Source organism: Bos taurus, chromosome 13, assembly GCF_002263795.3.
Source record: "Bos taurus isolate L1 Dominette 01449 registration number 42190680 breed Hereford chromosome 13, ARS-UCD2.0, whole genome shotgun sequence".
Classification (NCBI taxonomy): Eukaryota; Metazoa; Chordata; class Mammalia; order Artiodactyla; family Bovidae; genus Bos; species Bos taurus.
In genome coordinates this window covers 70,183,262-70,202,222 of record NC_037340.1, presented here as the reverse complement: position 1 = coordinate 70,202,222, position 18,961 = coordinate 70,183,262, and the positions used below count along the sequence as shown (strand labels likewise).

The 18,961-nt window shown below is 41.7% G+C and overlaps 1 protein-coding gene across 8 annotated transcripts in view; it reads left to right on the top strand.

Moving 5' to 3' along the window:
- The window catches only part of CHD6 (chromodomain helicase DNA binding protein 6), a 201,382-nt gene that overhangs the window by 30,036 nt on the left and 152,385 nt on the right, over positions 1-18,961 (top strand). For 3 of the 8 annotated variants that reach the window (XM_059892619.1, XM_025000624.2, XM_059892622.1), the window contains one exon: positions 18,040-18,239. The exons of 2 other annotated variants lie outside the window; for them this stretch is intronic. The gene's annotated coding sequence lies outside the window, so the exon portion shown is untranslated. Of the gene's footprint in view, positions 1-14,972; positions 15,083-18,039; positions 18,240-18,961 lie in introns of all 8 variants that reach the window. 3 more of the 8 variants (XM_025000625.2, XM_059892621.1, XM_059892620.1) reach the window with 2 other exon arrangements.

Below are 18,961 nucleotides of genomic sequence, written 5' to 3'. Positions count from 1 at the left end.
CCTATCTGGGTCATCTCTGATTGGTTCTCTTTAGAGGTTTGTCTCCATTTCATACCCACTTTGCTTTCTTGTATACCTTGTAATTTTTGATCAGCTGCTGGACTGAGACTGAGTTGGACATTAAATATTGATGTTGAGATTAGTGTTACATTAGGGGTAGGTTTTTGGGAGGAGGAAAAATGTCACATTTGTGTATATAGAATATTCAGGACCTGTTATAGGACTGGGGACGTAATTTTCTTTGTTCAGTTGTAAAATTTTAGATTTCTCTAACTTGCTCTTTTTTACAGCATTCCTAAGGGTCACCTTCTCAGAGCTTGACCCTTGTAGTTGCTTTTTCCTTTCCTTCTGCTCCCACTGGACCTAAAACTCTTCCTTAGTTCCATTGGCATGCACACCAAATATGTTTGTTAGCAGATTTGTCTTCTCTCTCTGGACTAAAGTAGGTAATGTCTTATTCCTATATTTGGATCTCTGTGATCTTTTTTATATATATATATAAAATATTTTAGTTGCATTTTGAAAGTGAAGTCTCTCAATTGTGTCTGACTCTTTGTGACCCCATGGACTGTAGCCCACCACGCTTCTCCGTCCATGGGATTTTCCAGGCAAGAACACTGGAGTGGGTTGCCATTTCCTTCTCCAGGGGATCTTCCCATCCCAGGGATCAAACCCAGGTCTCCCACATTGCAGGCAGACGCTTTACCCTCTGAGCCATGAGGGAAATACATACATACATACATACACACACACACACACGCACACGCACTCACTCACACTCTCTCTCTCTCTCTCTCTCCCCTCCTCCCTCCCTCCCTCCCTCTACCCTCCTCCCCACCAGTGTTCTTGCGCTTCCGCTCATACACACACACCCACTCTAGTATTCTTGCCCAGAGACTCTGCGTGCACAGAGGAGTCTGGTGGGCTATAGTCTTACAGTCTGTGGGATCGCAAAGAGTTGGATACAACTGAGTGACTAAGCATAGCACATACATATATGTATACTCACACAGAGATGGGCACACTGTGTTCAGTTGAATTGAGATTGTGAAATAATTTTTATCCCACTCGTGCCCACCACCGATTAGTGGGAATATTGTCTCTGATTTTCCACAGTCAACTGTGATGTATCTAAAAAATGCACTGAGGTGAGAGTGAGGTCTAGAACGGTTGACTTTATGAAAAGGTAGCTCTTCCTTTATATTTTCCTTACTGGTTTTATATGTGTATTTTGCCTCCCTACCTTGGCAGTATGATTTTGAGAGGAAATAACTGTCTTCAGCTTCTCCTCTGGTGTCTTGTTAGTAAGCAGCACAATGTTGATCACACAGTAGATGCTCCACAAATTATTGAAAATTTCTGAGACTTAATGATACTAATGAATTTTAGAATGAGTTGCCAGTAGCTTTTCTTTTTCTGTTTATCCCAAAAGACTTTGAGTTATGGCGAGGATGAAATTATTCCATTCTTTACCGGCTCTGTTTTCTTTGGCAAGTTGCTTAACATCCTGTGTTTTGGTTTCTTTATCTATACAATGGGAATAATAACAGTACCTAACTCATAAGATTATTACGATGACTCAGAAAAATAATGTAATAAATGTTGCTTGCTGCATTCTAGTTCCTCAGTTATTATTAACAGTGCATGTGAGAAGGGCAAGTTTTTAACAGTAAGGTTTTAGATGCTAAGGTCTTTCAGTAGGAAGGTGTTTACTATCTGAAAACCATCTATCTGAGGATGGATAAATATAACTACTTCTGTATTAAATAAGGAAGTAACCTTTACTCAGAATATTAACAACAGAATGGGAGCAGAGCTAATTAATTTCTGCCTTGTTGGCAGTAATGCAGTGTTGGATGCTTGCTCTGTTCCCAGGGGCATAGTGATCAATACAGAAGCAGATTTCCCAGATCAGCCTTCCCCAGGACCAAAGGCGCTTCATCTTACAGATCATTGTTAGTTACAGTTGACCCTTGAACAACATGGGTTTCAACAGCACAGGTCCACTTACATGTGGATTTTTTTTCTTTGACTGAATATGTGCTACAGTATACAGTCCATGGGTGCAGAACCTTGGCTGTGGAAGGTCGACTGTAAACTTATACATAATTTTCGTCCGCACATGGAGCAGCAACACCCCTCACCCCCACATTGTTCAAAGGTTAACTGCATGTTTTAAAACTGTATTCATCCTACCTTTAGGCATCATTTATTGTTGTTTATTTTTACAGTCTCTTCCTTTTTACCACTGTTATTGACCAAATCATGTTCAACAGAGAAATAAAGCCCAGAGAGAATTATGGAAAGGGGCGATAGCCTGATGAGAGTTATTAAAAATTGTTGGCAGACAGCTGTTAGGAAAACATTGTGAAAACTGGTCAGGTGCGGTTTTCTAGATTCACTGTTTTATTTACTGAACAAGAAGGGGGATGGAGCACACGGTTACAGATGAAAGAGGATTCTCCTGTGCACAGCACTGGTGCTTGTATTACTGAACCCCTTTATTAAATGAGTGGTTTTGATATTTGAACAGTGCACTCTCCTCTCAATGCAGTACACTACCATTATATGTGGAATAATGATAATTATTCATATAGTTTTCTAAGTTTTGGAAGGAAATAGGTGATACATTTGACCTGCAAATCTGTGGCATAATCAAGCTTTAACTGCTCTGATACCAAGTACGGGGTGAGAATAGCACAGCATGAACTATGTTAGGAGCAGTGGGAATGGATGAGGGATTGAAAGGAGGGAAGTTATTTAACTATTTTTTTTAACAACAATGGGATTTTTTATTACACTAAAGAGTATTTCTTCAGCTTGTAGAAAAATATTTATTTTATATGAGTGTTGGAAAAAACTGAAAAGTGCAGATAAACTGCTGAAGACTTAGAGACATGCCATTAAAAAATACATATTTTGATAGTCAGTTTCCTCAGATAACTTTTCTCAGGGGAAAGAGGCGTGAAGAGCTCAGCTTGGTATCAGGACACCCTGTCTGCACCTTGGTAACAGTACATGGCCTGATGGAAAGCACACCTCCAGAGGAATGCTGTAGAGAGAATTTCTGCTGACAAAAGAAAGCTGCCCGGAGTCTCTCACATACAGTCTTCAGAGGCCACTACCGTCAGCTTTTTTCGTGTTTATTTTACATAAAGGCTTTCTGCAGTTTTTCATGTCTTGTGGATGGTGGCCAAACTTAGGTTTGGTTATGAATTCCTGTCTCTTCTTTCCCTTAACCTTAAAAAAAATGTTTTTATTACGGGAAATTTCAAACATACACATAACTGGAGAGAACAGTACAGTGAATCCTCATGCCGTTCTTGTTTTATCTCTCCCTTCTCACTTTCTTTTTGACCTAGAGTATTTTGAAGAAAGTCCTGACAGCCTGTCCTTTAACCTATAAATATTGTAGTGTGTATCTGTTGGATAGAAAAGGGCATTATCATATACATTAACACCTTCCCTACAACCTAATTCCTTAATTTACCTGATTCTGAATCTCTTCCCTTGATTTTTCTCAAAAATGGCTTTTTTACAATTAATTCTTTGAATCAGGTCCAGATAAGGTTCACCTAGTGCATTTGATTGATGCATATCTTTAATTTCTTTTAATCTAAAATAAATCTCTTTTGTTGTTGTTGTTACTGTTATGCCATTTTTTGTGTGGAAAAAGCTAGGTTGATGCCCCTTCTCCACATTGTGGAGTTTGCTGACTGTATCTTTGTATCATATCACATGTTACTCTTTTTCCATATTACCTGTAAGCTGGTAATTAGATTTGGAGGCTTAATAATTCTGGTAATCATTCAGATTTTTTTTTTTATTATTCATAGGTAGTATATCGTGCTTCCTGTTCACATTTGGAGAGATGTTTGATTTTCCTACTGTGTATTCCTGCACTGTTTGATCGTCCTCCTGTGTATACTCAGAGTAATTGACGGGGTCATGTTGGCATAGCCCTTTGTGGTCAAGTTGTGTTCCCCCATCTGGCCAGTAGAAATCCATGGGGTGACTTCGGACAGCCTGCAGATTTCCAGTTCTGTCCACCTTTCATCTAATGGTCCTAATTTAACCCTAACTGATGAATGTTGCCCGAATCATTTATTTCACTATTGTTAACCCTTTAAGAAGACTGAGAGACTTGTAGAAGATGAAATGAAAATTTTTGATTAAGAACTTAAAAAAAAAACAGTAAAATGAAGTAAAAAAAAAACAGTAAAATGAAGTGTCTGAAAAATTTGTTTATGCAAAGTACTTTTTTTGGTCTGATTATGTTTAGTGAAAGAAGTGTTGTGTAGAAAGGGACGTTTAAAAGTTTTATGTTTAGGAATTCCCTGGCGGTCCAGTGGTTAGGACTCATTGCTTCCACTGAATGGTTGTTTGTTTTGTCTTAGTCTGTTAAGTTAATCTGTGTGGATCAGAAAATGACTAGATTGTCAAGAATCTGAACATTGTTGTAACAGTGTGATGTTTTAAACAGTTGGGTATCACTGATAGGGATGAGTTAATACAGAACTATGAGGAAGCATCCTCAGGTCATTCTTTCCTTTTTAGTAAGTTTCTCTTGAAGGAAAAAATGAATTTATTATTACCCTTCTGTATTTTAAAAAATCCAGCTTTCTTATTCACCTGGAGAGCAGAGAACTCGGTAAAATAGCAGATATCTTACTGTTCTTGCAGGATTCTTTTCCCATAGGTTTTTTTTTTTTCCTCTCTCTCTTTCCCTTTCTCTCTTCGTGTGTGGTTTTTATATATACTGGGTCATAGAAAATTTTAAGACATAGGATCCTTGGAAAAGGGTTTTTCAACATCTGAGGTCAACAACCTCATTTTAAAGTTGAAGAAGCAGAGTCGATTCCTTTGTTTCATTGGTGACTTTCCTGTATATCTGCTCTTGTTTGTTACGGAGTGAGGTGGCTAGCTCCTCAGAGATACTATAAACCATACAATGAAAGGGAGAAGTATGAGAAACGGTTGAATCTGGTGAAATATAAACTCAAGATAAATATTGTATGGAGCGCATGCTAACACAGTTCTTGGCTAGAATTGAGTTAATAAAGACAAGCCACACGTGAGTTGCCCTCGTGTGACTGAGTCAGTTCCAGTATGGTACCAAACTCTACAGTGGGAGGTTGGCCTCTCACATCTGGCCTTTGAAGGGTGGCCTTTGCCTTGGCACTGGCCCCTTGAGTAGGTGATGACAGGCAGAGCAGTGGGGTTGGTCTCGCTTGGTGTGCATGGTGTGAGCAGCACCACCTGTGCTCTAGAGGAAAATTTGAGGTTTCTTTCAACAAAGTTAGTGATGTTTCCGGAGGAGCCTGGTAGGCTACAGTCCATGGGGTCTCGAAGAGTTGGACATGGCTGAGCGACTTCACTTTCACTATTCACTTTCATGCATTGGAGAAGGAAATGGCAACCCACTCCAGTGTTCTTGCCTGGAGAATCCCAGGGACGGGGGAGCCTGGTGGGCTGCTGTCTATGGGGTTGCACAGAGTCGGACACGACTGAAGCGACTTAGCAGCAGCAGCAGCAGTGATGTTTGTACAGATGTTTTTTTTTTTTTTTTTTTACTGACCATCTTATAAACTCTGTCTTCGTTCTTATAGTTTTGAAGTTGTTTCTTCATGGCTTGTAAGAACAGTCACATCATATATAAATAATAGTTTTGTATCTTTCTTCCTAGGGGCTTCCCTGGTGACTCCGTGGTAGTAAAGGATCTGCCTGCCAATGCAGGAGATGCGGGTTCAATCCCTGGGTCAGGAAGATCCCCTGGAGAAGGAAATGGCAACCCACTCCAGTATTCTTGTCTGGGAAATCCCATGCACAGAGGAGTCTGGCTGGGTAAAATCCATGGGGCCAGTCAGGCACAATTTAGCTACTCAACAACAATCTTTCTTCCTAGTTTATACATCTCATAATTCTCCCATATATTCTCTAGAATGTCCAGTGCAATACTCGATGGATGGTGTCATCGTCTTTTTCCAGACTACTTAATAGGAGTGCCTTTAACATTTCATCATGAGATTTGATTTGGTTTCGGATGGATGTTTATGAGGCTCAATACTGCTCTAACTAGATAAAGTATCTTAATTCAGCCTTTGATTTTGCAAATTAAGGAAGAAGCAACATAGAAAGTTCAGGAGCAAGCTGAAAATATGTGGAGTATTATAACATTAAAGTGAAAGTCGCTCAGTCGTGTCTGACTCTTTGCAACCCCGTGGACTATACAGTCCATGGAATTCTCCAGGTCAGAATGCTGGAGTGGGTAACTATTCCCTTTTCCAGGGTATCTTTCCAATTCAGGGGTCAAACCCAGGTCTCCTGCATTGGAGGCTGATTCTTCACCAGCTGAGCCACCAGGAAAGCCCATATAATGTAAAATGCATGGGAATATTTATCCTAGAGAAGAAAAAAACTGTGGGATAATTTCATTATCCTTAAGTGTAGGTAGGACCTGTGCTGGTAGATTAAAGCTTCTAGATGATGTCTGAGTATGGGAGAATAGGCTAATGCTCTGGGGATGCTGTCGGGGCAGAGTACCACCAGATGTCCCTACATACCTTTCACTGGGCAAAGACACTACACCCTTGAACCCAAAAGACAAGCTTCCTTCCTCCTGCAGTGCCCCCTCGAGCGCCCTCTGCTGACCAAGCTTAACATCACACTTTCTGTAAAGGGAAAATTCTTCCAGAGTCCAGAGTATCATCACAGAGCAGGTACTGAAGGGTGAATTTGAAGTTGAGAGGCTTACTCCTTGGAAGGAAAGTTATGACCCACCTAGATAGCATATTAAAAAGCAGAGACATTACTTTGCCAGCAAAGATCCGTCTAGTCAAGGCTATGGTTTTTCCAGTGGTCATGTATGGATGTGAGAGTTGGACTATAAAGAAAGCTGAGCACCAAAGCATTGATGCTTTTGAACTGTGGTGTTGGAGAAGACTCTTGAGAGTCCCTTGGACTGCAAAGAGATCCAACCAGTCCATCCTAAAGGAGATCAGTCCTGGGTGTTCATTGGAAGGACTGATGCTAAAACTGAAACTCCAATATTTTGGCCACCTCATGCGAAGAGTTGACTCATTGGAAAAGACCCTGATGCTGGGAGGGATTGGGGGCAGGAGGAGAGGGGACGACAGAGGATGAGATGGCTGGATGGCATCACTGACTCGATGGACGTGAGTCTGAATGAACTCCGGGAGTTGGTGATGGACAGGGAGGCCTGGCGTGCTGCAATTCATGGGGTCGCAAAGAGTTGGACACGACTGAGCGACTGAACTGAACGGAACTGAAATTGATAACTGACACTGAAGCCAGACCCAAGAGTACATACTCTGTGATTCTACTTTTATAAGATATGGAAACAAGCAAAACTATTCTGTACTGTTGGAAGTCAGGCTAGTGGTTACCCTTGAAGAGAAGTAGTTGTGACCAAAAAGGAGTGCGGAGGGGGCTTTTTAAAAAAATGTCTATTTGCTGCTCCATGTGTTAGGTACAGTACGCAGAATCTAGTTCCCTGACAGAAATTGAACCCAGACCCTCTGCATTGGGAGCGTGGAGTCTTAGCCACCAGATCACCAGGAAAGTCCCTGGCTGAGGCTTTTGTAAGTGCTAAGAGTGTTCTGTTTCTGTTCGTCGATGCTGGTTACATGTGTGTTCCATATGTGAAATGTGTTCGTATGTGAAGAGCTATACTTTTTTTAACGTATATTATACTTCAATAAAAGTTAAGGGGTGGTACAGTCTGATTTCAAAAGGATAAACTTAAAAATAAGACCCAGTCTCGAATGGGAGAAATACAAAATAATCCAGGCTATCTCAACCTTTTTTTATTTTTGAAAGCCTGTTTGAGGGCTGTTTAACTTAATGTCAAACAACAGTATCTAATTCAGTCAGCAAAAAATATTAACTGCCAGACCACCTTTTTTTATTTTTCCTTTTTAAATTTGGGACCAAAGTGTTAGTACTGAAGTCTTCTGTAAAGCAATATACTTCTCATGTTGTTGACCTTCTTACCAAGTCTTAGAACAACAGCTTCTAAGTGTTTTTTTTTTTTTTTAATGGCTTTTCAGATACCTCTTTGTTCTTAGTCTAAATATCACTGCTCTCCTCTGTGAGCATTATCTTTGCTTTTATCTTTGTCATCACATTCCTTTCTTTCAAAGCAGGTAAATCACCATTTGGCCTGACTAAGAAATTGGGGGCCCCCAGTGCAACTCTCATGTAAGGGTTAGTGGGCGTGGGAATTATAGATCTTTGATTCAGGAATTTATGGTTCAGGAGAGGCTCAGTGTATGGCTTTGCTACAAACAGAAGCAGTTCAGTGCTACGGTTTGTTTTGGGCTAGATAACTCTGGGTGCAAAATCCTAAGGAATTCACCAGGTTGGAAAGTTGGCCTTGGATCCAAGAAATGGATAGGGAATCTCAAGGGGGGTCATATTTCCCAGAAAGCATAGGTTGCTAGGAAAGTCTGACCTTATACTGTGGATAGGATTTAGGGTGAATTTTAAAGAAGAGTTGGCTGTGTAAAGCCCAGTTGTTACTAAATCAAGGTGAATAACAAAAATAGGTTTTGTGTACAGAGCTTGATATCTCCACATTAGGTTATGGTTGTGTTCATGCTTTGAATTGCTGGTGGTAACACTTTGGCCAGGCAGAGAGTTACCACAAACATACAACACAGCAGGCTGAAAAGCAAGAATGATTGCCTTGCAAAAATAGTTTCCTTGTATTTTTTAACCCTTAAGTCATTTGAGGGAAGAGGGAAGAAAATAGTGTGGGTGGTGAAACTAGCCAGTGAGCCTTTCATTTATAAATTCAATCCGGAAGATCGAGAGTTTTCTGACTTGTATTTATCTCATTTTCTTACTGGCCTGATCTTATACTTCGTTGCTGTTTGGTCCCTAGGTTGTGTCCGACTCTTTTCCAGCCCCATTGACTGTAGCCCACCAGGCTTCTCTGTCCATGGGATCTCCCAGACAAGAATACTGGAGTGGGTTGCCATTTCCTTCTCTAGGGGATCATCCTGATAAGGGATTGAACTCACATCTCCTGCACTGGCAGGCACATTCTCTACCATTGCTTATACTACACGGATTGGATGGGTGCCGACTATGTCACAGGCCCTGTCTTAGGCGTCGGGGACTGATGCAGACCCTCGGCCCACTGGAGAGGTACTGTTTTGTATTCTTCTGTTTGAAGGTGGCCTTTAGTATACTTGGCTGTGACATGCAGCTTTGTCACCAACTCCTGTAGGATCTATGGAGGCTTTAAAAACTGTTATTTGGACTTCACCTCCAGGCTAATGAGAGTTTCCCGACTTGTATTTATTTCATTTGATCACTAGCCTGAGCTTATACTCTGTTGTTGTTTAGTCCGTAGGTCATGTCTGACTCTGTTGCGACCTCCATGGACTGTAGCCCGCCAGGCTCCTCTGTCCATGGGATCGCCCAGGCAGGAATACTGGAGTGGGTTGCCATTTCCTTCACCAGGGGATCCTCCTGATCAGGGATCGAACTCACATCTCCTGCATGGGCAGGCAGATTCTCTACCGTTGCTTATACTGTGCCACCAACAAAGGGGCTTCATTTGCAAATATAGCGTCTTAAGGAAAGGATGCGGGTGATGGAAGGTATGATTCTCATTCTGCACATGTACTCCAGAGCGGCAGTTTGGAAATTTGCGGTCCTCCAAAACTGCTCGTCTGCATCTAGAACAGTCCTGAATCACATCCCTATGTCTGGTTTTCAGTGCTCATGCTGATGATGGATGGGAGCATTGGAATGGGTGGTATAAATACAGGGTAGGAATATGAATGGGAGATTATGGGTATTAAGGAGATACATTTATATTTCAAAATGGTTGTCTTTTGATCTGCGAATGGATGCTATTTATCAGGTAAACTAACAGGCCCCTGTCTGTGGTTCTCTCAGCTCAACCTGGGCATGAATTCTGTCATCTCCCAGACCGGTCCTCCTTAAATAGTACCATGTGCCAATCTGAAAACTTGCTGAGTTTTACTTCTGGTCAAGCAATTATCTAGGTATTAGAAGTCAGTGCTTGTAACTATATGTTGTTTGCTCATACATTAATTTAAAGTAGGTGACTACATCTATACTGTGATTAGGCAGATTAGATGGACCACACATAACATAGACAGTGTTAACAGCTTTTCGTCAGTTGGCTTACATTTGCCGCGGGTGGCCTCTTGAGGATTCTGCTTATTGCTTGAGGTTTCTGCTCTTAGCATCGTCGCACAACCAGAGTTGTATCACCAGGGCGTTTTATTGGCAGGAGATTCTGGTTGCCAGCCACCCGCCTCACCCTTCAGCCAGTGCTTGTCAGAGCTTGCTTTTGCAAGGACAGGTTTCTCTCTCATCAGTCCCATCAGTCCCATTAGGCAGGGCCTTGTTACATGCGTTCCCCCACAGTCTGGTTCTGCATTTACCACAATACTTTTCTTCTTTTTAGATTTCAGGGAAGGGGGAATTGAGGGCGGAAGAGGATTAAGAACAATTTAATCTTTTAAAACTCCAGAGCTTTTTTTTTTTTTTTTTAAAAAAAAACAAAAACAAAAACAAACCCTCCTCAGATTCTGTTAAAGAAAAAAATTTAGCCCCTAAAGAAAGTGCAGGAGGTGTCAGAGTTGAGCAGCTTTTAGGAGGTGAAACGACTGTGGGATGCATCAGGGTGCAGCATCCTTCTGGGTTTGCGGCGGGTGATTTAATATACGATGTGGAAGTTCAGTTTCAGGGTTTCACCTTAAAACTGGAACAGAAGGAAATCTGTGTGAGATTCAGAATCCATTTGTTTTGTCTTGTTTTTAAACAATAGAAAAAGAAAGTCCACCTGGAAAAATCTTGGGTTTTTATTTTATTTGAACACAGCAGAGTTGTAGAAGTCGGGGAAAGAGCCTGTCTTTTTAGTACAACTGCTAAGTTGCTTCAGTCGTGTCCGACTCTGTGTGACCCCATAGACAGTAGCCCACCAGACTCCCCCGTCCCTGGGATTCTCCAGGCAAGAACACTGGAGTGGGTTGCCATTTCCTTCTCCAATGCATGAAAGTGAAAAGTGAAAGTGAAGTCGCTCAGTTGTGTCCGACTCTTAGTGACCCCATGGGCTGCAGCCCACCAGGCTCCTCTGTCCATGGGATTTTCCAGGCAAGAGTATTGGAGTGGGGTGCCATTGCCTTCTCTGTTTTAGTACAAGGAATCCCGCAAATGTATTTGATGTCCTCAGATTGTAGACTGGTTTGCACTTGGACTGGCTCTTCTGTTTCCTGTAGCATGAAGAGTGCTGAGCCTGGATGGCCATAAGTACATGATTTTTCTTGTATTATTTACCCCAAAGTCAAAGCTCTGCTGAGTACTGTCTGTGTTATGGTTTTGCTAATGTGTGTTTACTGTGTTTCCTGCTGTCTTGGATAGCCATCAGATAGTTTGTCCCTTACTTGTAAATTGCTCCAAAACAATTTTGTTGAACAATTTCAGGATTCAAATGGGAGGTTTTAGGAAAGTAGATAAAGAATTTAAACAATTACTTGGCAGTTATATCCCTAAAGATTTTTTTTAATCTCTGTTTATCTTATGAGTTATTTGTATGAGTTATTTTTTCCCTTATATGTAATATAATATTATCTGAAGGGTCCATCTTACTTAAAATGTGCTTAAAAGGTCTTCTTGAATGATCGTTTTATCAAGCTGTTTTAATTGCTTCCTCTTCACCCCAAGGATGAATCAAAACCATCCACTATAGCCTGCTTTCTTTCTATTTTTCCTCGTGAATGTAGTGATTTGTCTATAGGATATCTTTCTAATCTCTGTCTGCTCTCCAGTAGAACATCTCCAAGCCTCACCTCCTGGTGGCTCAGACAATAAAGAGTCTGCCTGCAGTGTGGGAGACCCAGGTTTGATCCCTGGGTCAGGAACATCCCCTGAAGAAGGAAATGGCAACCCACTCCCACTCCAGTATTCTTGCGTGGCAAGTCCTGTGGATGGAGGAGCCTGGCAGGCTACAGTCCATAGGGCTGCAAATAGACACAGTGATTTCGCTTTCCTCACTTTCCTTTCCTTTCGGGGGAGGGGGTGGGTGGGCACGGCCTTCCTGCATCTCTAATCTCAGGTTTGCATGCCTCAGTTTCCCTTAGTCACTCCTCAGCCCTTCTAACAACTGACAACAATCCTCACCTCTCCTGCTATTTTCATACAAGGCAGTTTGGTGTAGTGCTCAGAGGTCTGAATTGGAACCTCGGAAATCTAATCCTGGTACTTTTGCATAATTGTGGCCCTTGGGCAGTTAGGCTACTCTGACCCTTAAGTTTCATTATCTTAAGATAAAAAGATTGCATTGCCTGACCTTAAGGTTCTCTCCCTTCACCTTGCATATCTTTACTGTTTCTTCAAATTTAGCCTGCCCAAAAGAGAACTCATCCATCTCCTCTTGCAAAAGATAGTTTTTGCCCCTATTCTATAAATGAAAGACTAAGACCTAGGAAGACTGAATAAATTGTACAACTCATATTGCAGTTGTGTCCAGAACCTAGATATCTTCGCTCAAACTGTGAAAGTGTAGTCGCTCAGTCGTGTCCAACTCTTTGCAACCCCTGCCAGGGTCCTCTGTCCATGGGATTCTCTAGGCAATAATTACTGGAGTGGATTGCCATGCCCTTCTCCAGGGGATCTTCCTGACCCAGGGATTGAACCTGGGTCTCCCACATTGCAGGCAGATTCTTTACCATTTGAGCTTCAAGAGAAGCCCCTACAGGTATTATTCTTCCTCCACAAATGGCATTAAAAGTGCCACGAATCAAAAAGGTCTTGTGTTACTGGTGAAGTCTCTTGAGACTGAATATGGAAAGTCATCTGTAAAAACCCTGTCTTCTCACATAAGGTTATAGCTTGAATCTTTAGAGCTCTAAACTTTGAATGGGCTTGGCTGTTAGGAGGTTGGTTTCTTCAGTTCTGTGTTCACAGATGAGATCATTCCTCATCTGGGTCAGTTGACATTATAGTGTAGGGTTTAATGACAGAAAGGAAGGGCAGTCAGGTTTTACGTTACAACGTGTTATTTGATAACCCTGGTAATGCCTGGCCGCTTGCTTCTACTGCTGCCCTTAATAGTGATTCTTATCAAGCAGATTGATTTTTATCACTAGATTAGGAGTTGACATGATTGAAGAGATGAACTGGGATTTGGAGTTGATTTTTCTCCTTTTGTATTACGAAAATATGTCTCATTCATCATGAAGATCAGAGTGTTTGACTTTGTAATCTCAGAGGTCCCATTCAGTTCTGATTTGGTGAACGCGGCATTGTTGAAATGTTGCTAGTCACTTCTAGAGAGCTTCCTTAGTTTACACCTTTATACTATCTAGAAGGCTTATTTATACCTTTATACACCTTTATACCATTAGGGCTGCCCAGTGCTTACACCTGTATACCATTGGGGCTTCCCAGGTGACTCTAGTGGTAAAGAACCCACCTGCCAATGCAGGAGATGTAAGAGGCATGAGTTTGATCCCTGGAGGAGGGCATGGCAAACCCCTCCATTATTCCTGCCTGGAGAATCCCAGACAGAGAAGCCCGGTGTGTTACAGTCCAGAGGGTCCACAGAGTTGGACATGATTGAAATTACTTAGCACACTTAGCACATACCATCTAGATGGGCTTTCCTAGTGGCTCAGTGGTTAAGAATCTGCTTGCAATGTAGGAAACTCGGGTTCGATCCCTGGGTTGGGGAAGATTCCCTGGAGAAGGAAATGGCAATCCATTCTAGTATTCTTACCTGGGAAATCCCACAGACAGGAGCCTGGTGGGCTACAGTCCATGGGATCGCAAAAGAGTCAGACACGACTTGGTGACTAAACAACAGCAACCATCCGTTAGATACAGCAGATTATAATAAGGAATATGGCAGTGGTTGATCAGGTGGTGGCTCAGATGGTAAAGCGTCTGCCTATAATGCGGGTAACCCAGGTTCAATCCCTGGGTCAGGAACATCTCCTAGAGAAGGAAATGGCAACCCACTCCAGTATTCTTGTCTGGAAAATCCCATGGAGGGAGGAGCCTGGTAGGCCACAGTCCATGGGGTGGTAAAGAGTCGGACACGACTGAAGTGACTTCACTTTCACTTTCATGGCAGTTGAAGTCAATAGTAATGAGTTTAAAGCCTTGTTATTTTGTAGTTGACCAACAGGAAGCCTCTCAAAATGGACATTTCTAATACTCTTGATCCAGTAACAAGAGTTTTCCAGAAGATTATTGCTCTTACTGCTGATTATGGCTTCTCTCACAGACAAAGATTAAAGTCAGTACTCTTCATTTGCTTTTTGGCTTGCATCACCCACGTGGAGGGTAACAAAGCTTTCAGTATAATGCATTGAGTGTTTAAAACAATTTTTGAGGGGCAAAGCATCTCAGTTAGTATTGGAGGCGGTAATTGTATTTTCAAGCCAGCAAAACAAAGAGCTACCTCAGTTTGGAAATTGTGGCAGTGCTAAGGCCTTCTCCCTAGTATTGTGGACAGATATTTCAAGTTAGGCATCTGCATTTTTGGAGAGAAGGTTTTTTTTAGTCTGTGCCTGGTTTGTTTCCCTTACATAGGTATGATCCTTCTTTTTTGACCCACCATTGATAAATCCTGTGTAATATTCACATATTCACTCATTCACAAAATACTGTACTAGGAATTAGATATATAGTAGTATTCATTAGATAGTGTCCCTGTCCTCGCGGTCCTCCTGTAACCTGGAGGGATGTGAATGCTTCTGACTTGTAGGCATGAGATGCTTTATTCTTTCCAGCCTGTTGTGGAGAGCATCACAGATCACCCCTTAGAGATTAGCTCTAGCCTAAACTGTATGTGCGTGTGCGAGCTCAGTCATATTCAACTCTTTGCAACTGTAGCCTGCCAGGATCCTCTGTCCATGGGTTTTCCCAGCAAGGATACTGGAGCGGGTTGCCATTTCCTCCTCCAGGAGATCTTCCCAACCCAGGGATCAAACTCACATCTCCTACGTCTCCTGAATTGACAGATGAATTTCTTTACCACTGAGCCACCTGGAAAGCCCTAAACTACATACAAAAGGTAACAGAAATAAATCTAATTTGTAAATTTTGTGTGTTCCCCCCAAAAAAAGATCTAATTTATAAATTCTCTATGTTAAAAAAAAAAACTTTCAGGTATCAAAAAATTTATATATATGAATCAAAACCCTAATTTTGTGTGTGTGTGTGTATGTGTGCTGTGACATCTTTGATGGAGGAAAACTCATTCAGAGCCTTGAAAATATAGAAAATACTTAAAGTTGGTCCAGAAGCATTTTCTCAGTCCAGGTTGAGTTTTCTGGTCGTGTGGAAGTCTTCTAGATCTTGGGGTCTTTGAAAGGAAACGCCACTGTTTCTCATTGAATGGCCTTCCATTGTGGGTTACTGGAAGAAAAAAAAAAATAATTATTGAATGGTAAACTTGTTAGCTATTTAAAAATAAATAAATAAGAAGAAAGGTGGGGAAACCTCCTAGAAAGCAGATCACAAAGAGACAAAAAAAAATTTTTAATGAGAAAATTAGAGGTGTAGCCTAGAAGGTCTATCATTCAAATACAGTAATAGTTCTATTACAAGAAAACAATAGGGAGGAAATTATGAGGAAGTAATTCAAGAGTATTTCTCAGAACTGAGACAGGAGTTTCTAGCATGTGAAAGAATTCACCAGGTGCCCAACCTGGTGGATAAAAATAGCCCCAAGGTGCATCATTATGAAAAGATGCTCCCTTGGGCTAAAAGCTTTCTGTGAAGGAAGAGAGGTTTCAGATAAGGGATTAGCCATCTCAGTGGTTCAGATTCCTTAACAGGCGTTGGAAGGAACAGGACTGTGTGAAATGTTCTTGAAATTCTGAGAAGAATTCCATCTCCAACTTTTGATTTGCTGCCCTCCAAGCTGTCAAGGTGGACTATGAGCATAGTCAGACACGAAGGTCTCAGAACTTACATTTCCTACTGAGTTAGTGGACATTGTGATTCACCAGAATGAGAGAGTAAATCCTCAGAGAGAAGAAAGAAACGTGGGCGTCCACTCTTAAGAGTGACACAGAGAACACGTCCCCAGGAGGAAGGAGGTGAGAGGCCCTAGTAAGGTGAGGTGCCTTTGAAGCAGACTGAGGAGCGCTCTGAGACTTCAGATAGAATGGTACAGGGGGAAGAAATGAACCTAGGCTGAGAGGAATCCTGCTTCTCAAGTTTTGGGGTAAGTTAGTGCCTCAGAGAACAAAGCACATTTTTAAATTTAAAGGTACTTGTTGTCTTTAGGGGGAAAGATTACACAAAAAAAGAAAACTTTAGCACAGTATAGTAGTAAGTAGTAGTAGTAAAGTCGCCAAGTCGTGTCCAACTCTTGCGACCCCATGGACTGTAGCCGGCCAGGCTCCTCTGTCCATGGGATTCTCCAGGCAAGGATACTGGAGTGGGTTGCCATTTCCTTCTCCAGGGGATCTTCCCGACCTAGGAATTGAACCCAGGTCTCCTGCATTGCAGGCAGATTCTTTACTGACTGAGCTATTCGGGAAGCCCTAGCACAGTATAGTTCATATCTTAGCTGTGAAATGAATATTGATTTAATAATAACTGTACCAGGAAGATACAGTTCATCTTCTGTGGCAAGGGGGCTACGTGCTTTTGTCGCTTCTTTGAAATACAGACAAACCCATACGTTTGCATGTTGTCTGTGGCTGTTTTTATGCTGCAGTGGCAAAATTGAATAGTTGCAACAGAGACTGTGTGGTCTGCAAAACCTAAAATATTTATTATCTGGTATTTTATAAAAATATTTGCCATCTCCTGTTTTATAGGAAGAAACTGATAGAGTAATGTTTAAAATCATTAAAAAGGTCTGATAGCAGTATTAGTATACTTTTTAGAAGTCTCATTTGTTCATTGATACTGAAGTATAAATTTAGTGATACTGAAGTACAGTTGACGGGCAGTATTGTGTCAGTTTCCGGTGTATGCTTCAAAATCAGGGAGTGTGACGCTTTCATCTTTCTTCTTCTTTCTCAGGATAGCTTTGGATATTTGGGGTCTTTTTTGGTTCCACACAAATTTTAGGATTATTTCTTCTATCTAGCTCTGTGAAAAATGCCATTGGTATTTTGATAGGGATTGCATTGACTCTGTAGGTTGCTTTGGGTAGTGTGATCATTTTAGCAGTTTTAATTCTTCCAACTTGTGAACACAGTGTATCTTTCCATCCATTTGTGTTGTTTTCAGTTTCTTTTATCAGTGTCTGATAGCCTCAAACTACAGGTCTTTCAGCTTCTTTGTTCAGTTTATTCCTAGGTATTCTACTCTTTTTGATGGGAGTTGCAAATGTTTTCTTAATTTCTTTTTCTGAGAGATCATTATTAGAGTATAGAAATGCTACAGATTCCTATTATTAATTTTATATCCTGCAACTTCACTGAATTCATTTACTAGTTCTGATGGGTTTTTGTTGGAGTTGACAATGTTTTCTTTATAAAGCATCAGGTTGTCTTCAGATAGTGATGGTTCTACTTTCCAATTGCTGCTGCTGCTGCTAAGTCGCTTCAGTCGTGTCCGACTCTGTGCGACCCCATAGACGGCAGCCCACCAGGCTCCCCCGTCCCTGGGATTCTCCAGGCAAGAACACCAGAGTGGGTTGCCATTTCTTTCTCCAATGCATGAAAGTAAAAAGTGAAATTGAAGTCGCACAGTCGTGTCCGACTATTAGTGACCCTATGGACTGCAGCCCACCAGGCTCCTCCATCCATGGGATTTTCCAGGCAAGAGTACTGGAGTGGGGTGCCATTGCCTTCTCAGACTTTCCAGTTAGATGCCTTTTATTTCTTTTCTAGTCTGATTGCCCTGGCTAGGACTTCCAGTACTGAAGTGGTGAGAGTGGGCATTCTTGTCTTGTTCATGATCGAAGAAGAAAAGCTTTTCACTGTTGAGGATGGTATTAGCTGTGGGTTTGTCATTGCACTCAGTTAATCAGTCCTGTCTGGCTCTTTGTGACCCTTTGGACTGCAGCCTGCCAGACTCCTCAGTCCATGGGATTTTTCAGGCAAGAATACTGGAGTGGATTGCCATTTACTCCTCCTCCAAGGGATCCTCCCGACTCAGGGATTGAACCCGCATCTCCTGTGTCTCCTGCACTGCAGGCGGATTCTTTACCGCTGAGCCATTGAGGAAGCCCCGTGGCTGTCATATATGACCTTCATTACATTGAGGTATGTTCCCTCTGGGCCCACTTTGTTGAGAGCTTTTTTTATCATGAATGGATGTTGAATTTTGTCGAAAGCTTTCTCTGCATCTATTGAGATTACCCTAATGATTTTTATCCTTAATTTTGTATCACTGTTTTTAAGAAATATTTTGAAACATAGCAGAAGGAAGAGCTATAGATCAAAAGATTACCCCTGGGAACAGTGAGTCAGGAATGGGGAGGAGTAGACTCAGGGGAATATTTTTTGTTTTAAGCTGCGTATTATTGAATTCTTAAGCTATTACTTTGAAAAAGCATGAATGATGAATGCTAAGAAATTTGATTGGACATAAAAGAACAGTAAACAGGAAACAAAAAAGAAAGGCCACCAGTTATGATAAAGAAGGTAGGAGCTCAAAGCCTTTTCTGTAAACATCGCTTTCCCATTTATTCACCCCCTTACTCCACAGATAATCCTTTATGAGCCCAGATGTCAGGCACTGAGCCTGATGCTGCAGGACACAGTCCCTTCCTGGAGGGCGCAGAGGCACGGAGCTGGTGGCACGCAGATACGGGGAAAAGATGATACCATGGTGGCATAGCTGCTGTGGCTTAGCGCTCCTCAGAGGTGTTTTCAGGGCTTAGGGAAGTCAGGTAAAACATCCCGGAGAACATGACACACAGCGTTGAATTTTGAAGGATAAGAGAATGAAGTGGAAGGAGGCATAGCCTGAACTTTAAGTGTTC